Source organism: Moschus berezovskii, chromosome 3 (genome assembly GCF_049115385.1).
Source record: "Moschus berezovskii isolate FMDL1 chromosome 3, NW_MosBer_1.0, whole genome shotgun sequence".
NCBI lineage: Eukaryota > Metazoa > Chordata > Mammalia > Artiodactyla > Moschidae > Moschus > Moschus berezovskii.
The window spans coordinates 51375979-51393450 of record NC_142462.1 but is presented as its reverse complement, the minus strand read 5'-3'; the positions used below and the strand labels follow the sequence as shown (position 1 = coordinate 51393450).

Sequence of the window (17472 nt, the reverse complement as noted above, 5' to 3'; positions counted from 1 at the left end):
GGGACGGGGGAGCCTGGTGGGCTTCCGTCTATGGGGTCACACAGAGTCGGACACGACTGAAGTGACTTAGCAGCAGCATTGGTTGTTAGGGCAGGAGTTCCTCCATTTTCAGCCCCCTAAATCATCTGAAATTCCCTCAAGGAATGTAATAAAATTAACTAATACAACACAGCTTCTGAAGTCAACTGCCTAAGCTCTGACATTTACCAATTGCATTATCTTGGTCAAACTACTAACCCACTTTGTGCCTTGATTTCCTTATTCATAGAATGAAGATAATAATAGTATCTACATCATAGGGCTGTTGTGAATATTAAAACAGGTAACCTGTCTAAAGATTTCATCATCACTTTTTCATTATCATAAACTGAAACTCTGTACTGATTAAGCTGATTGCAGCCATGAAATTAAAAGACGCTTACTACTTGGAAGGAAAGTTATGACCAACCTTGATAGTATATTAAAAAGCAGAGACATTACTTTGCCAACCAAGGCCCGTCTAGTCAAGGTTATGGTTTTTCCCGTGGTCATGTATGGATGTGAGAGTTGGACTGTGAAGAAAGCTGATTGCCGAAGAATTGATGCTTTTGAACTGTGGTGTTGGAGAAGACTCTTGAGAGTCCCTTGTACTGCAAGGAGATCCAACCAGTCCATTCTAAAGGAGATCAATCCTGGGTGTTCATTGGAAGGACTGATGCTAAAGCTGAAACTGCAATACTTTGGCCACCTCATGCGAAGAGTTGACTCACTGGAAAAGACTCTGATGCTAGGAAAGGTTGGGGGTGGGAGGAGAAGGGGACAACAGAGAATGAGATGGCTGGATGGCATCACCGACTCTGTGGACATGAGTTTGAGTGAACTCTGGGAGTTGGTGATGGACAGGGAGGCCTGGCGTGCTGTGATTCACGGGGTCGCGGAGAGTCGGACACTACTGAGCGACTGAACTGAACCCATTACCTCATTCCCTGGGCTTCCCTAATGGCTCAATGATAAAGAATTCACCTGCCAATGAAGGATATGTGGGTTCACAGGCTTGACCCCTGAATCAGAAAGATCCCCTGGTTAAGGAAATGGCAATCCATTTCAGTATTCTTGCCGGGAAAATCCCATGGATAGAAGAGCCTGGAGGGCTACAGTCCATAGGTTGCAAAGAGTTGGACAGGACTTACCAAGTAAACAGCAACAACCCCCTCCCCCAGCCGCTTGATAAACACCATTCTACTCTTCATCTCTATGAATTTGACTAATCCAGGCCCCTTAAATAAGTGAAGTCATACAATATTTGCCTTCTGTGTCTGCCTTACTTTTCAGTTAGCATAGAGTTTCCAAAGTTCACTCATGTTGTAGTATGTATCATAACTTTTTAAGGTTAATAATACTCACCTCTATGGATATACCAATTTTGTTCATTTATTAATAAAAACTTGGGTTGTTTCCACCTTTTGGCTATTGTCATATTACATATTCTTAATAAATTACTTGAATTATTCTTTAAACTAAAACTTACTACATTTGAGAGGATCTTATATGCAAGACACAAAATCAAACAAGAATTTACTCTGAGTTTCATTATCTCATCACCACCAAATAATTGGACTGTGTTGATAAAAATTACTGTGATGGACTTCTCTGGTGGCTCAGGTGGTAGAGAACCTGCCTGCAATGTGGGAGACCTGGGTTCGATCCCTGGGTTGGGAAGATCTCCTGGAGGAGAGCATGGCAACCCACTCTAGTATTTTTGCTTGAAGAATCCCCATAGACAGAGGAACCTGGCATGGTATATAGTCCATGGAGTCACAAAGAGTCAGACATGATTGAATGACTAAGCACACACATGTAGTAGGTAATTCATCTTTTTGCAATATCATTGCAAGTCACTTAAGCTCTCTCAATTTCATCATTTGTAGAAGAGGAATGAAAGTGAAAGTGAAGTCGCTCAGTCGTGTCCGACTCTTCACAACCCCATGAACTGTAGCCTACCACTCTCCTCTGTCCGTGGGATTCTCCAGGCAAGAGTACTGGAGTGGGTTGCCGTTTCCTTCTCCAGGAGATCTTCCCAACCCAGGGACTGAACCTGGGTCTCCCGCACTGGCAGCAGACGCTTTACCATCTGAGCTACCAGGGAAGCTCTAAAGCAACAAAAGCAAAAATAAACAAGTGGGGCTATATCAAATTAAAAACTTCTGCACAGCAAAGGAAACCATCAATAAAATGAAAAGGCAACCTACTCAAATGGGAGAAAATATTTGTGAATCATACACCTGATGCTGCTGCTGCTAAGTCACTTCAGTCGTGTCCGACTCTGCGCGACTGCATAGACGGTAGCCCACCGGGCTCCGCCATCTCTGGGATTCTCCAGGCAAGAACACTGGAGTGGGCTGCCATTTCCTTCTCCAATGCATGAAAGTGAAAAGTGAAACTGAAGTCGCTCAGTCCTATCCGACTCTTCACGACCCCATGGACTACAGCCTACCAGGGTCCTCCACCCATGGGATTTTCCAGGCAAGAGTACTGGAGTGGGGTGCCATTGCCTTCTCCGCATACACCTGATAAGTGGTTAATATCCAAAAATATAATGAACTCATATAATTCAATATCAGAAAACAAATAATCGGATTAAAAACTGCATAGAACAGTTTTCCCTGAATATGTTTCCCTGGAAGCTCAGCTGATAAAGAATTCGTCTGCAATGCAGGAGACCCCAGTTTGATTCCTGGGTCAAAGGGATAGGCTACCCACTCTAGTATTCTTGGGCTTCCCTGGTGGCTCAGATGGTAAAGGATCTGCCTGCAATGCAGAGACCTGTGTTCGATCCCTGGGTTGGGAAGATCCCCTGGAGGAGGGCATGACAACCCACTCCAGTAATCTTGTCTGGAGAATTCCCCCATGGACAGAGGAGCCTGGGGGGCTACAGTTCATGGGGTCGCAAGAGTTGGACATGACTGAGTGACTAAGGACAGCACAGCACAGAAGATAGCACAAGCTTTTTCCCAAAGACATACAGATAACCAGTTAGCAGATACATGAAAAGATGCTCTATGTCATTAATCATCAGGAAAATGTAAATCAAAATCACAATGAGATATCACCTCATATCTGTTAGAATGGCTGTTATCAAAAAGCCTAGAGTAAGTGTTGAAAAGGATGTAGAACAAGGGAACCCTTCTGCATTGTTGTCAATTGGTGCAACCACTGTGGGAAACAGTACTTAGAATCCTTAAAAACTTGAGACTAAAACTACCATATGATCCAGAAATTCTGTTGCAGTCAGGGGGAACCCTTTTCAGGGCCCGAGTAGGTGCTTGTCTAACGCTCAGAAATGAATTGTCTGAGGAGACACACATGCTGATAAAGCATGAGGCTTTACTGGGAAGCGGTGCCTGGGCAGAGAGCAGGAGGGTAAGCGAACCCAGGAAGACTGCTCTGTCAGGTGGCTTGCAATCTTGGGTTCTATGGTGAAGGGGTGGGGCATGCATTGCTCAGCCAAGATGGATGCCAACAAAAAGGAATTGTGGAGGTGGTAGGACACAGGACACATGGCCACATGGCGTCTCCTTTTGACTTTTCTCAAACTTCTTCTAGTCGGTGGTGGCTTGTTAGTGCCGTGTTCCTTACCAGGCCCTCCTGTTATAAAATAACTCACACAAATTGTTACTATGGTACCTGGACAGGGTGGGCAGTTTTAGTCAGTGTGTTTCCTCTAAAATTCTACTTCTGGGTATTTATCCATTAATTGAAAAAGATGAATGCACCCCAATCAGGACAGCCTTTTGTTACAGCAACTGAGATGTGGAAACAACCTAAGTGTCCACTGATGGATGGATGGATTAAGAAATTGTGATATATACATATATACACATACACGATGAAATATTATTCAGCCATAAAAAGAATGAAATCTTACCATTTACAACCTCAAGGGTATCATGCTAAGTGAAATAAGTCAGAAAAAGACAAATACTGTATTATCTCTCTTAAATGTGGAATCGTATATGAAGCCAAGTTTATAGATACAGAGAACAGATTGGTGGTTGCCAGAGGTAGCGGGTGGAAAGTGAAAAAAATGGGTGAATTATGTTGTTTTGTTTTTGGCCATGCCTTGCACCTTGCCGGCTCTTAGTTCTCCAGACAGGGATTGAATCCCAGTTATCACAGTGAAAACAATGAGTCTTATCCTGTCAGGAAGAACAATAAAAGTATCCACCTTATAAGTACTACATAAATTTAAATACTATACAATATGAATGCTGTTTTTGTTATTATCTATCAGTTTGTCAGTTCAATAGTTCACGTATAACGAACAATGTTGGCTGTGTAACCAATGTCCATTTCGTTCCTTCTCCTTCCTAACTGCTCCTTTGTTCAAATACCTACCTCTTGTCCTTACAGCCCATGAGATTTATAGATGCTAGCCAAACTCCCAGCTCCAGGAAACTCATGTTAGCCAATAAAATTCCTTATGGTTTAGACCAGTTGGCGTTTAACCATATCACTTGTAGCTGAAAGCATCGTAACTGGCACAGATCAATCTTAACTTCCAAAGAGAATTGTAACACTAGACTGATTTCTGGTACTAAAGTTGGACAAACAGGTCCATGGAAAGGGGAAAATGAAAAAAGGAAGGACGAAAAAACGTGAAGAAAGTGAGTCTTAGATTATGTCTTCAACAAATAACAAATGCATATCATCACCCAAATATTAAAAAAAAATTTTTTTTTTGAAGAATGGCAAGAGCTAAAGGATGAATGAAGCGGGGTCCTAAAAATGTTAAAAAGAAAAGTATTAGCATGAGCAATATCACACATCTCTACTTCACTGTGAAAAGTGATAATCAGCTAAATGAAGGCACATTCAGTTCTCTCATCTCTGTAGACAGAAGTGAGGGATGTAATTACTAGCATAAGGGCTATAGAGATCGTATGAAGTTAAGGGGAAAGTAACTTGATCATTATACAACTTCTTAGAGATTAAGTAATATCCTGCAATCATGCTATTTAACTTGCCACTGGCTAACTTACTATTATGAAAAAATGTCTGTTTTCTCATTCTACTCTGTTGTAATAATAAAGAATTTCTCTGGTCTTTGTTCTGAGTTCCTGTCACTTGGCCTCTAGGGGAATTTTCTGAATGATAAGAGTATCTTTGTTATTCATCAGTGTCTTGGATCACACCCGATTTTATCTAATGACGTGGCTCAGGATGGGGCCTAGTTACCAGAAAGACCAACCAAGTGTTAAGAGGGTTGAGCTTTGAGTCACCTAGACTTTCAGAAAAGGAAGGCAGGCTGGAGATAGAGTTCAATCATATGACCAATGTTAGTTCCTAAATAATGAAACTGTAGTAAAAACTCTGGAAACTAAGGCTCAGTGGAGTTTCCTGGTTGGTGAACATACTGATATTCTGGAAGGATGACATGCCCTGATTCTGCAGGTAGAGGGTGTGAAAGCTGTGTCCAGGAACTTCCACGACCTCAATTTAGCACGTTATACTTTTCATATATCAAGTTAAACACTTGGTTTTACACTTCACTATTTGTGGATCTTTCTCTCCTTTCTAGTCTGTAATGTACTAAAGGGCACTGATTGAGTCTTGTTGCTTTTAGGATCCTCACAAGTGTCTAAGATCAGGGCCCAATAAAACAGGGGGTAAGACATAATCTTTAAAGGCATAATATATCCATAAAGGATAAGACATAAGGTAGTTAGAACCAATTAGGCCCAAGACGGTAGAAAAGCTGACTTCAGTAGACCTTGAGCGTCACTATAATACATTTAGCATGCTAAAGACATACCCACCAGTAATAGGACTGTTCTGAGGCTATCAAAAAAGTGGGTGGTGAGCCAGTTCCTGGAAATCCCCATCTCTTCCCTCAAATAGTTGGAATATACTCTTACTTCTTAGCCTATGAAATTACCCAACCCATAAAAACCAACCATCCCATATTTTGGGGTAACTCTTCTGAGATGGACTGCACTCTGTCTATGGCATATGTATCTCTCTAAATAAAACTGCTTTCACTTTATTGTGGCTGGCTTTTGAATTCTTCCTTGAGTAAAGCCAAGGATCCCCACTTGGTGGCCCATCCCAGCAATTCAGCCAAGACCCGGGATGTGACTACCCTCTCGCACCCCATTTTTCCTGCAACTACAGGATTTAGAATGCTGAAGGACTAGGGAAGAACCAAACAGTAATCTCAAGGGGATGCTAATGCTCTTCTTCAGAGCATGGCTGAGAGTCTTGCTTTTTGGAGCACTCATTATGTTTGCTAGTTTCTAAGCATGGTCAACACCGAAATCAGATTGATTATATTCTTTGCAACCAAAGATGGAGAAGCTGTATACAGTTAGCGAAAACAAGACCAGGAGCTGACTGTGGCTCAGATCATGAACTCCTTATTGCGAAGTTCAGACTTAAATTGAAGAAAGTAGGGAAAACCACTAGACCATTCAGATATGACCTAAATCAAATCCCTTATGATTATGCAGTGGAAGTGAGAAATAGATTTAAGGGACTAGATCTGATTGATAGAGTGCCTGATGAACTCTGGACGGAGGTTCGTGACATTGTACAGGAGACAGGGACCAAGACCATCCCCATGGAAAAGAAATGCAAAAGAGCGAAATGGCTGTCTGAGGAGGCCTTACAAATAGCTGTAAAAAGAAGAGAGGCGAAAAGCAAAGGAGAAAAGGAAAGATATAAGCATCTGAATGCAGAGTTCCAAAGAATAGCAAGGAGAGATAAGAAAGCCTTCCTCAGTGATCAATGCAAAGAAATAGAGGAAAACAACAGAATAGGAAAAACAAGAGACCTCTTCAAGAAAATTAGAGATTCCAAGGGAACTTTTCATGCAAAGATGGGCTCGATAAAGGACAGAAATGGTATGGACCTAACAGAAGCAGAAGATATTAAGAAGAGGTGGCAGGAATACACAGAAGAACTGTACAAAAAAGATCTTCACGACCAAGATAGTCACAATAATGTGATCACTGACCTAGAGCCAGACATCTTGGAATGTGAAGTCAAGTGGGCCTTAGAAAGCATCACTACGAACAAAGCTAGTGGTGGTGATGGAATTCCAGTTGAGCTATTTCAAGTCTTGAAAGATGATGCTGTGAAAGTGCTGCACTCAATATGCCAGCAGATTTGGAAAACTCAGCAGTGGCCACAGGACTGGAAGAGGTCAGTCTTCATTCCAATCCCAAAGAAAGGCAATGCCAAAGAATGCTCAAACTACCGCACAATTGCACTCATCTCACACGCTAGTAAAGTCATGCTCAAAATTCTCCAAGCCAGGCTTCAGCAGTATGTAAACCGTGAACTCCCAGATGTTCAAGCAGGTTTTAGAAAAGGCAGAGGCACCAGAGATCAAATTGCCAACATCCGCTGGATCATGGAGAAAGCAAGAGAGTTTCAGAAAAACATCTATTTCTGCTTCATTGACTATGCCAAAGCCTTTGACTGTGTGGATCACAATAAACTGTGGAACATTCTGAAAGAGATGGGAATCCCAGACCACCTGACCTGCCTCTTGAGAAACCTGTATGCAGGTCAGGAAGCAACAGTTAGAACCGGTCATGGAACAACAGACTGGTTCCAAATAGGAAAAGGAGTGCGTCAAGGTTGTATATTGTCACCTTGCTTATTTAACTTATATGCAGAGTACATCATGAGGAACGCTGGGCTGGAAGAAGCACAAGCTGGAATCAAGATTGCTGGGAGAAATATCAATAACCTCAGATATGCAGATGACACTACCCTTATGGCAGAAAGTGAAGAGGAACTCAAAAGCCTCTTGATGAAAGTGAAAGAGGAGAGTGAAAAGGTTGGCTTGAAGCTCAACATTCAGAAAACAAAGATCATGGCATCTGGTCCCATCACTTCATGGGAAATAGATGGAAAAACAGTGGAAACAGTGTCAGACTTTGTTTTTTTGGGCTCCAAAATCACTGCAGATGCTGATTGCAGCCATGAAATTAAAAGACGCTTGCTCCTTGGAAGGAAAGTTATGACCAACCTTGATAGTATATTAAAAAGCAGAGACATTACTTTGCCGACCAAGGTCCGTCTAGTCAAGGCAATGGTTTTTCCCGTGGTCATGTATGGATGTGAGAGTTGGACTGTGAAGAAAGCTGATCGCCGAAGAATCGATGCTTTTGAACTGTGGTGTTGGAGAAGACTCTTGAGAGTCCCTTATACTGCAAGGAGATCCAACCAGTCCATTCTAAAGGAGATCAATCCTGGATGTTCATTGGAGGGACTGATGCTAAAGCTGAAACTCCAATACTTTGGCCACCTCATGAGACGAGTTGACTCACTGGAAAAGACTCTGATGCTGGGAAAGGTTGGGGGCGGGAGGAGAAGGGGACGACGGAGAATGAGATGGCTGGATGGCATCACCGACTCTGTGGACATGAGTTTGAGTGTACTCCGGGAGTTGGTGATGGACAGGGAGGCCTGGCGTGCTGTGATTCATGGGGTCGCGGAGAGTCGGACACGACTGAGCGACTGAACTGAACTGAACTGAACTGAAGCATGATTATCCAGCCTACTGAAAATACTGGTATCTTTCCCCTTTGCTTAAGTTGGCTGAAATTGGTTTATAATGCTTACAGATGAGCTCTGACAGGAGAAAGCAAAAGCAGTCTGTTCTTTCTGCAGTTTTCAGTAACCTTTCCTGATACATAGCGATCTGAATCCTTTCCAGTTTGTAAAACAGAAAGATTCAGAATTATACAAGCCTTAGTGAATTATAAATAATTCACATTTATACCAAATGTTCATGGAACAATCTTGGAAATAAAAATACAAGGAATCCTTCTATGGATTTAACATTTAACTTTTAATGCTAACTTTTACTAAGTTGCAACAAACATAGAAATACCAACTAAGACAGCCACAAATGAAGCAAAGCCAAGTGAGATCTGACGATTATGATGGGTGTCAAGTGAATGAGACTCTGTACTGAAACAGGAGAGAAATACTTAATAGGACTATATTAAGACATATATGAGAAAAAAAGATAAAAGCAATTATTTTTGTTTGATTTGGCACTGGCTAGGCTTCAGCTGGATCAAGCTATGTTCAATTTTACATGCCAGGCTGTAGGAACAAAACAAAACAACTTGGAGAGTGTTCAGAGAACAGGAACTGATTAAAGCCTTGCTAAATTAGACCTATAAGAAATTGTCAAAAGAACTGGGCATGTTCAGTCAAATGCAAAACATGTGGGCAGGATGAACAATTAAGTACAAGAAAGATTGTTCCCAAGTCTGAGGTTTAGGTTAAATAGAAAGTTGAAAATCATGGGATTAAGAACATAAAACAAAACAGATCAATGTTAAGGGTGGAGTAAATATTGTGAAAACAAACTAAAAAGCTTTAAAGAATGTGATGAATGGATGTATCTGTCAGAATTCTTCACATACCATTATTAAAACAAATTCAATTTTAGGCTTAAATAGAAATAACCTAGAAAATGGAAAAAAAAACATTTTTATGGGTTGCATTTAAAAAGTGAAAATTTTCAAATATGAAGAATGTTTTTTAAGAAAAAAATAGTTTACCTGGGAGCCTTCTTTGGAACCCAGGTTTATCAGAAGAGAGAGAAGCCTGATACTAAGTGTCTCAGCTCCTGAATGAGGATAATTCCCTTGTGTGTGTTCTTTTGGGAATGGGGGCAGTGCAGTGAGCAGCTTGTCTGGCTCTAGAGGTTCAACCCTCATTAAAGATTGCCCAAGGACTTCCCTGGGGGTCCAGTGGCTGAGACTGCTCTCCCATTCCACACACCCAATGCAGGAGGCCTGGGTTTGATCCCTGGCCAGGGAACTAGATCCTGCATGCTGCAACTAAGACCCAGGCTACAACTAAGGTGCAGGCTAATAAGTACTTAAAAAAAGAACAGGGTAAAAAAAGAGACTCCCAGAAACTCCCACCAAGACACATGATTCTCTCCAGATGGTCCCTGTTAATTATCCTTTCTCTTTTTCAAACAGAAACAGTTCCTTCTCTGAAGTAACTTCTGCTATTTGGTGGTCTTGTTGGGCAAAGCAATAGAAAACTATTTGTTCTCCAGTTTATACCTTTAACTTCTTTAAAAAAAAAAAAAAACTATATATATATATATATATATATATAAAATTGCTTTACAACATTGTGTTTGTTTCTGCAGTACAATGAAGTGGATCAGCCATATGCCTACATATGTCACCTCCCTCTTGGACCTCCCTCCAAAAAGACAGTCTTCAGAATGAGAGAAAGTATTCACAAATGAAGCAATGGACAAAGGATTCTCCAGAATATACAAACAACTGAGCTGACCTGCCTCTTGAGAAACCTGTATGCAGGTCAGGGAGCAACAGTTAGAACTGGACATGGAACAACAGACTGGTTCCAAATAGGAAAAGGAGTAGGTCAAGGCTGTATATTGTCACCCTGCTTATTTAACTTATATGCAGAGTACATCATGAGAAACGCTGGGCTGGAGGAAGTATAGCTGGAATCAAGATTGCTGGGAGAAATATCAATAATTTGATATGCAGATGACACCACCCTTATGACAGAAAGTGAAGAAGAACTAAAGAGCCTCTTGATGAAAGTGAAAGAGGAGAGAGAAAAAGTTGGCTTAAAGCTCAACATTCAGAAAATGAAGATCATGGCATCTGGTCCCATCACTTCATGGGAAATAGATGGGGAAACAGTGGAAACGGTGGCTGACTTTATTTTTCTGGGCTCCAAAATCACTGCAGATGGTGACTGCAGCCACGAAATTAAAAGACGCTTACTCCTTGGAAGGAAAGTTATGACCAACCTAGATAGCATATTGAAAAGCAGAGACATTATTTTGTCCACAAAGGCCCGTCTAATCAAGGCTATGGTTTTTCCAGTGGTCATGTGTGGATGTGAGAGTTGGACTGTGAAGAAAGCTGAGCGCCAAAGAATTGATGCTTTTGAACTGTGGTGCTGGAGAAGACTCTTGAGAGTCCCTTGAACTGCAAGGAGATCCAACCAGTCCATCCTAAAGGAGATCAATCCTGGGTGTTCATTGGTAGGACTGACGTTGAAGCTGCAACTCCAGTACTTTGGCCACCTGATGCGAAGAGCTGACTCACTTGCAAAGACCCTGATGTGGGAAAGATTGAGGGCAGGAGGAGAAGGGGATGACAGATGATGAGATGGTTGAATGGCATCACCAACTCAATGGACATGGGTTTGGGTGGACTCTGGGAGTTGGTGATGGACAGGGAGGCCTGGTGTGGGGAGGTTCATGGGGTCGCAGAGTGTTGGACATGACTGAGAGACTGAACTGAACTGATGGAGCTCAAAATCAAAGAAAACCACTCAATCAAAAAAGGGATGGAAGACCTAAATAGACATCTTTCCAAAGAAGACACATAGATGGCCAAGAGCCACATGCAAAGATGATCAACATCCCTAATCATTAGAGAAATGAAAATCAAAACTACAATGAGGTATCACCTTACACTGGTCAGAATGGACATCATAAAAAAAAATCTATAAATAATAAATGCTGGAGAAAAAGGAACAGTCTTGTACTGTTGGGAATGTAAATTGATACAGCTACTGGGAGTTGGTACAGGGAAGCTTGGTGGGCTGCAGTCCATGGGGTCGCAAAGAGTCGGACACGACTGAGCAACTGAACTGAACTGACTGTGGAGAACAGCATGGAGGTTCCTTAAAAAACTAAAAACAGAACTATTGTATGACACAGCAATCCCACTACTGGGCTTATTCCCTGAGAAAATCATAATTCAAAAGGACACATATAAACCTCATTGTACTCTTTACTTCTTAAATACAGAGGGAGATGAAACCAGGAAGTCTGCACCACTTTCTTTTAAAGTTGTTTTACCAGGGTTATAATTTAGTTTTTAACTTAGATGAGCACATTCTAACAGTAACCTCATTTAAGTGTTCTTGTTCCCTCTTTAGGTTTGGCACCTGAATCCTGCACCTATTTGTTTGTTCACTACAATTTTGATACCAATTACAGTGTGTAGGTTTTCTCCCCCCCATCAATCAATTCTCAATTACCAACTGGGTGTCCTACTACTTAATTCAGTTCTGACACTATCTACCAGGAGATAGCATCCGATCCCATAGGTTAAGGTTCAGTCCCATCAGGACACCCTCTACCTCAGACACCAATCAGAGATCCCAGTGGTTATCTGTGCTTCTAACTGGCTATAAACAAAAGGTTCCCACAACCCCTTCCCAGGGTTTGATTAGTTCGTTCATAGTACCCACGGAAACATTTAACGACTAGGTCTCTGGTCTATCATGAAAGGATTTAACTCCTTCAAAGAGTGCCAATTTTTTCCTTGCCTTATGCCTGTTCCACAGCACCGGCTTACAACACACCTGACAAAAGTTAACGATTGATTAATGCACGTTATCACGATTCTCTTAGACATAAATGAGCCTAGATTCAAGTTGTAAAAGTAGGTAGTACCCTCAGGTCTGCAGTCTCTTTGAAAACACAAGACCGGCAGCTCTGGTGATAGAATATGCTATGCAGTATCACAGGGCAAAGTCCTGACATGACAGTCTGATGAAGCTGTTAACAAGATCAAAAAGGTTCCAGATAGCTCTGGAGTGTGGGAGACCAACACTGAAGTGTGATCAGTGGTGAAAAGAAAACCTGGGATCTGTAACATATGTGACTCATGACATTGAGGTTAAGAGTGTTAATATGAATTTCATTGTATTAATCTTTTAGTTTTTTATTTGACCACGCCTCATGGCTTGCAGGATCTTTCCTGACCATGAATTGAACCTGGGCAGCCGTCAGTCAAAGTGTGGAGTCCTAACCACTGGACAGCCAGGGAATTCCCTTTGTTCAAAAAAAAAAGTTGGGGTACTGAATCTTAATTTCCTATTGGGCCCCTTTCCCCCCTAATCTGGCTTCATTATACTGTTTTGATGTCTTCCTGACAGTAATTTTCTTGTTGCTATTATGTTATTAGTATGTATGCTTATTGGATAAATAAATCTTTAGGAACTAGAGAAGTGTTTTAATGATTGAAAATCAAAGTAAATACTTCTTATTAACAATTCAGGCAAGCAAATAGTTAACTCATTTTTAAAATTAAGACTTTAAATATGAACATGAAGTACATTCATATGGCTTAACATTCCACAGAATCAAGAGGACATACAATAGAAGTTTCCCTTTCATGCTGGTCCTGGCTAGTCAGTTCCTCCTCCCAGAGGCAGTTAATGCTATCATTTTCTTTGGATCATCTTCCCGGGGGCAAAAGTACTTGTTTCAAATTTAATAGAAGGATATAGGAAGACCCAAAAGGTAATTTAGGAGCCTGTTTTCAGTGTTATGCTGTAAACATTTAAAATTTCAGCAAATCCAGAGAGATACACCTGCGTTGTATTTTTCACTACCAAGAAGTGGTCAGGACACTCCTGTTCACAAAAGAAGCTGTGCAACATTGGACATCTGTTTTTTAAGTGAACACCCCTGAACAACTGCCTACAATCAGTTCACTGGCTCCACTGCTGGGGTATAGCCTGTAGCTAATGTGTTCTGCAGCTACAGAGCAAAGAGGGGTCAGATAGGCACTTGTCCTTACAGGTCAGGCCAATATCACATGGTATTTTAAAAATGTACAGAAGAAAAATCATCTCATTCATATGGCATGGCAAAGAACTGAGTCTCAACCATGTGCTGGTTCAGATTCAAAGCTTTTGAGAGAAAAAAATATAGGCCAAATAATAACCCTGTCTGGTGGCACTTCTCTAGTCTAATTCTACAGCATAAATCCTGGGGTGGAATTTATGAAGATAAAAATTTTAAAAAGACTGATGTAACAGTTTTATTTTCAATAGCAATGTTTACAAAAAGTTACAAATTATATCCTTAGTAAATATTTAAACTTATGAAATAGAAATTTTGAATTTCAACTTAAAATCATGTAAGGAGGTGAATAGTTTTTCAAATTCTTTTAGAGACACACACATGTCTAGGATCACTGTTCTAATCAATAAATACTGAACTCCCAATCATCTCCACCTCTTTGGGCGACTTTGAGTGAGCACTTCATTCTGGGCTTAAAGCGGGAGGTGGGGGTGGGACAGACTGATGGGAGGGTGAGGGAGGGTGAGACGAAGGAAGGTAGGCAGAATCAGGCCAGCAATGAGTATCTGCTGAAGCCTCTGCTCAATGTGGCCTTGTGACTATCCTCTCCTAGTGGCTGGAACTGCTGCTATCCTGTCCTTTGCTACAAAACTCACCACCAGGTCAGCAAAGGATGAGGGAGCTGTGAGGATCACGGGCCTTCAACTCACAACTGAATTATCCCCAGGTGACCAGCGCAGTTCAGTTCTCTGTTATGACTGAGAAAGTCAGAGCTTTCTCCTTTTGTTTCTCCCCCTTTCCCTTTTCCATTGCCTTTAATCCTACTAGAGTGAATTTGGCACTGCTGTGTTCTGCTGACTTCACTCACACTTGAAAATGAGTGTTGACTATCTGCCAGAGCTGGAGAGCCTGGCAGAAAGGGTATTTTCCACTCTTGGTGAGCTGCATGTGCATTTTCTCCTCAGGTAGATATGGGGGGAACCAAAGATGCTAAGCTGCTCTGTCATCTCACTCTCTCACTTTAAGAAATACTCTCAGACAACACCAAAGTGACACGATTCATTTTTGTGCAGAGTGCCCAGTTTTATTCTATTTTCTTTTGAGGGGCTTCTCACACCTTGCTGATTTTAATAACCAGCATTTGTGTCCCATGTTTCACATCAGTGTCTGAGCCAGTGTCTATGCAGTTGGCCATTTCTCCGCAGCCAGGACTCTAGATACAGCAGGTTGTTCTCAGGTCTCTGAAGCTTGCTCTGCAGGCGCCGTTTGCTTAGGTCTTATCTCAGAGTGGTGTCGTTCTATAGGGGCTGTTAGGCCTGGCCTGGCTGCTTTTGGCTCAGTCTATGGAACTGGCTGAAGCTTGGCCCTTCTTGTTCTCTTTTGTCTTCTTGTAGTTATAACTTTGGGGGAGTATTTTTTTCTTGAATACACATGAAGTGGTCTTTTTACCTTCTTACATATCTTCACCACCTGTTAAGGCAATGGTGAGCCCAGAGGTCACTGGTTGGGAGAAGGGTGGGTGGACAGGGTGGGGGACTAAGGAGGAGGTTTGTGCCAGGCTGGGGCAGGGTCACCTCAGGGTGGGGGAGGGCACAGAGGGCATAAATGGGAAAGAGGAGGAGAAGCTTGGGTAGGGTCACCTCACCTTGCCTCTTGATCCAGACTGAGAGAGGGTCTTCCTTTTCTTCCACCGCTTGGTGCTTGTAGTTTTTGGCTCCCAAGATTTATTGGTCACTTTTGCCATGTTGAAGCCACTCAGTTGTCTACCTGTCTGCCAGGCCTGCCCTCTGTATATATACCTCTCCCCAGGACAATGAGGAGTCACAGCTGTTCTGCTTTGTTTGGTCATCAGGACACTCCTGACAGCCAATGGCGGCTCTGGGGAGCTGCTACATCATAAAGGACCACTCCTGAGGGGCAGAGGTGCTGTGGAGGCCCAAATGCCCTCGCTAGAAACAGTACCCAGTAAAGAGCCACTCCTCACTGACCTGCTGCCCCTCCTTCTCTCCATATTCTGGCTGTACACAAGGCAGAGAGGGGTGTTTTCTCTAAGTCATTCCCCATGGTTCATTCTACCGACTCCCACCCTTTACCATCATCTAGTATGTGGATATCTTACCTAAAACCAGCAAGATATAGGTATAGAAGCCTGATCTGAAAAACCGAGGAATTAGGGAATTGGAGCAAAGTGTTTGTCAGTTCAAACAAGAAGGCTTTGAAATACAACTCAGGACAAGATGGGTGTGTGAGCATGTGTGTGCACACTAGGGTCACTCATTCCCCCAAAATAAGATTAAAGGTATGAAATAAGATTAAATTAGGTATCTACCTACCTACCTACCTATGTTTATGGGTACTGTATGTGAATGCCTTTGGAGAGTGGATGCAAATTCTTGGAATGAAATTAATCTTCAAAGAATCAGGGATTTTTAACTTCAAATTTTGTGATGGCCGATAAGCAGAGATCAGAAGTAGAAGCTCCCCTCCAGACCAGAGCTCACCTTTCTCCCTGTCTGGATAGTCGCCTCTACAAACAGCAATAATGACAAATCTATGGACAGAAAGTAGATTAGTGATTGATTAGGGCTGGCAGGAGAGTAGAGGAAATAGGAGGTGACTGCTAATGGTATGTGACTTCTCTGGGGTGATGCAAATGTTCTGCAATTAGATTGTTGGGATGGTTACACAACTTTGTGAATATGCTAAAAACCACTGAATTGTTCATATGCTAAAAATCTCTACAGTATGATTTATTTATATTAAAATATGACTTTAATCACAGTATTCAAATTAGCTGACTATCGGAGAAGGCAATGGCAAGCCACTCCAGTACTCTTGCCTAGAAAATCCCATGGATGGAGGAGCCTGGTAGGCTGCAGTCTATGGGGTCGCTACGAGTCAGACATGACTGAGCGACTTCACTTTCACTTTTCACTTTCATGCATTGGAGAAGGAAATGGCAACCCACTCCAGTGTTCTTGCCTGGAGAATCCCAGGAACAGGGGAGCCTGGTGGCTTCCGTCTATGGGGTCACACAGAGTCGGACACGACTGAAGTGACTTAGCAGCAGCAGCAGCAGCAATGCATATTTATCTCTTTCCCCTCAAGAGGCCATAACACAATGATAATAAAAAACTGTAAAACCACAATATGAAGAGAATGGTAGAGGTCATACATGCCTGAGAAAGTACATTTCTAGAAGAAGGAAAACTCGTGGAGACGTTAGCTACTGAAACAAGAGGGCAGGGAACAATGCAGCAGAGAAAAGCAGAGTGTGGTCGAGGGGACAACTACTAGTTTCTGCAGATCCTGGAAGTATCTCAGTATGTGGTAGTTTAGTCACTAAGTCATGTCCTGCTTTTGTGATCCCATGGACTGTAGCCCGCCAAGTTCCTCTGTCCATGGGATTTCTCAGGCAAGAATGCTGGAGTGGGTTGCCATTTCCTTCTCCAGGGGATCTTCCCAACCCAGGGACTGAACCTCTGTCTCCTGCATTGCAGGCAGATTCTTTACCAACTGAGCCAGCAGGGAAGCCCAGTGAAAGGATGAGTACCCTAGAACTCAGGACGATCTTGATACTTCTCTACTAGCTATGTAGATGGCTTAGGAATGGGGGAGGGGGGAGGGACTAGGGCAGTAATCTGGTTTTTAATTATTTTGGTTATTATTATTATTCCAGAAGAGGCCTGCCCACCTGGAGCTAGTGTTCCTTTAAGATTCAGGAGAATAAATTGGCAGTTTATAGGAACAGATTGAGTTGCCTCATTAAAAAGGCTTTAGTGACTGGCACATCCTAAGACAAAATTTGCCTTCACATGGAACACGTGGTCTACTGCATCAAATAAATTTAACTCTTGCTACAACTT

At 42.2% G+C, this 17472-nt stretch overlaps 1 long non-coding RNA gene across 1 annotated transcript in view; it reads right to left on the bottom strand.

Annotated features, from left to right (window-relative positions):
• The window catches only part of LOC148778321 (uncharacterized), a 65445-nt gene that overhangs the window by 26589 nt on the left and 21384 nt on the right, over nucleotides 1-17472 (bottom strand). The window lies entirely within an intron of this gene.